Source organism: Octopus sinensis, unplaced genomic scaffold, assembly GCF_006345805.1.
Source record: "Octopus sinensis unplaced genomic scaffold, ASM634580v1 Contig18895, whole genome shotgun sequence".
NCBI lineage: Eukaryota > Metazoa > Mollusca > Cephalopoda > Octopoda > Octopodidae > Octopus > Octopus sinensis.
In genome coordinates, this window is record NW_021836124.1 from 17,501 (window position 1) to 20,792 (window position 3,292).

Genomic DNA, 3,292 nt, shown 5'->3' on the forward strand with positions numbered 1-3,292 from the left:
CCAGCCCACCCCACCTCACAACACAATACATCACCACAGCACACAACACCACACAGCACCCATTGTTTTAGAGATATCGGTAACAGTTAGGGTTTTTTTTTATAGATGTATAAAAAAAGGTGCAAAGATACTAAATATGGTGCACAGTTACTCGTCAGAGTGCATAGCTCTGTGATCAGGGTGACCCTAAAGCTAACCCTAACCCTAAGCCTAACGTCATGCCGCAGAACACAAACACCACATTGCACAACACAACGGCATACTAGACTTCACACAAATACCAAACTATGAACCACTCCGACCACATCCACCACATCCAGCAGCAATCAGCTATTTTTCGTGCTCCTACCTACGCAACATTTATTGTCCATTCTCGACTTTTAGTTTTGTCTTTCTCTCACATGCGTCTGTCACATCAATTCTTCCTCCTACAGTTCGCTATTTATTGCGCTCTGTTGAATTACCTTTATCACTCTTCCCAGTCCAGGGCTAGCCAGGTAAAAACAGTGGCGGCCTAGCCACGAAACCCACAAAGTGCTTCCTCGACAGCCGGGAACCCCAACCACCGGACTGAGTTCATTTGGTACCGAGTTGCACTTTTTGGGCCGTCACAGTCTGCAAGGTGTCTCTGCATTTTATATATATATATATATATCATATCATATATATTATATACGAAATAATTAAGAAGGCACATGGCTCAGTGGTTAGAGCATGGGGTTTATAATCGTGAGATAGTGGGTTCGATTCCCGGACCGGATTGTGTGTTGTGTTCTTGAACAAGACACATTATTTCACTTTGCTCCAGTTCATTCAGGTGTAGAAATGAGTTGCGACGTCGCTGGTGCCAAGCTGTATCGGCCTTTCCCTTGGATAACATCAGTGGCGTGGAGAGGAGAGGCTGATATGCATGGGTGACTTCTCATCTTCTATAAACCACTTTGTCGGGACTTCTGCTTCGAAGGGCAACTTTCTAGGGGCAATCCCATGGCCCTTCATGACCGAAAGTGGTCTTTATCAATTTACGCAATAATTATATTATATACATTATTTACATATGACAGATATTTGTCCTCATCTTTGTTGTTAACACAACGTTTCGGCTGATACACCATCCAGCCTTCATCAGGTGTCTTGGGGAAATTTCGAACTTGGGTTCTCATTCCTAGGATATTTTTCGATGTTTATTATTATTATATTATTATTATTATTATTATTATTATATTATTATTATTATTATAATTATTGAGTGAGAGAGATGTTCATGCCATCAAAGTGACACTGGGGTAAAATATACGAAGCCCAATATACCCATCATGACTACCCGTCTGATAAGGGTACACCAGGCACATGCATCACAACCATATGTGCGCGACATGGTGATCTCATATCAAGATAAACAGCACATGACCTTGCAGGTGGGGCCCAGTTAGAATTTTCTTCAGGTTGAGCAGCCCATCCCGTATTATTATTATTATTATTCAGGTCACTGCTTGGAATCGAACTCGGAACTAGTAGCCCGCACTCTTAACCACTACGCCATATATTAGGCACTTTGTTGTGTTATGCTAAGCGTTTGATCCCCCGGTCCATAGAAAAATTTTCTTGCACGAAAGCAGTCAATGATGCAAAAAAGTCTGGGGACTGCAGCCCCACAGGAAGCATTGTTCATTGCCATCATCGCATAATATATTTTCTACATTCTAGTATAGTTCACCATTTACTGTGAACTTCTGTGCTATCTTTCTAGCTTTCCTGAGTCTAAAATTGGTTTCAAATTTTGGTACAAGGCCAACAATTTCGTGGGATAGGGGACTCATCGATTACATCGACCCCAATGCTCAACTGGTACATATGTTATTGACCCCGTAAAGGATGAAAGGAAAAGTCGACCTCAGTGGAATTTGAACTCAGAACGTAAAGACAGACGAAATTCTAATCATCTTATTCTTGGTCTACCCCTCGGTCTCTTGCCGGGTGGCTTAGCTTGAAGAAACTATCCTGCGATTCTTTCATCTGACATTCTAACGACATGTATGTAATACCGTGGAGGCGCAATGGTCCAGTGGTTAGGGCAGCGGATTCGCGGTCGTAGGATCGCGGTTTCGACTCCCAGACCGGGGGTTGTGAGTGTTTATTGAGCGAAAACACCTAGAGCTCCACGATGCTCCGGCAGTGGTGGTGGGGGGCGATCCCTGCTGTACTCTTTCACCACAACTTTCTCTCACTCTTTCTTCCGTTGGCCTGCTCGCTTAGCCAGCGGGGCGGCGTCATTTGAAGGCTTAAACAATGCAAAGCGCATTGTGACCAGCGATGTGTAGCAACATCTGATAGCCTGGTCGGTCACGGTGATCACGGTCACGGTTTGTAATGCCGGAGCTGTGACCTCTCGATGCGGAGAAGTAGCGGCTCAACTTGGAGAGTCACCCTGACCACTGAGCTATGTACTCTGACGAGTAACTGTGCACCATATTTAGTATCTTTGCACCCTTTCCTTTATACATCTATAAAAAAAAACCCTCACTGTTACCGATATCTCTAGAATTTCTCCTGATATAGAAAAAGAAATGCTTAAGAAACACTAGCTTAGTACGTAAGGCACGTGACTTAGTGTTTAGGGTAATCGGCTCATGACTGTAAGGTCGTGAGTTCGATTCCCGGCGACACGTTGTGTCCTTGAGCAAGGCACTTTATTTCACGTTGCTTCAGTCCACTCAGCTGGCAAAAATGAGTAGTACCTGTAATTCAAAAGGCCAGCCTTGTCACATTCTGTGTCACGCTGAATCTCCCTGAGAACTACATTAAGAGTACATGTGTCTGTGGAGTGCTCAGCCACTTGCACATTAATTTCACAAACAGGATGTTCCGTTGATCGGATCCACTAGAACCCTCGTCGTCATATCCGATGGAGTGCCAGTTATTTGAAGAAAGGAGTGCTCAACTGGCACATTGATCCTAGAAAACCCAAAACAGCATAAAGCTTTTTCCTTCACAAGTCCTAAATTACTCTGGGGACTGGAAACAAATCATTGGGAAAGTGTCATATGATGCATGGACGCCAGGGAATCATGTCCTGTGCATCGTGTGACTCACATGAGAGACAAGGGCTTAAAGGGATCCATGGTTGTTTTCAGGCTTCTAGCGCTTGTTTCATACATTCTGAGAAGTCTAAAACTTTTTCTCCATACGTCCCGAATTACTCTCTCGTGGTTAAAAACAAAACATTGGGGGTGTCTGTCATGTTTGATTCAACAGATGTTAATTTTAAATTAATGTGGAAGCACTCCGTCGG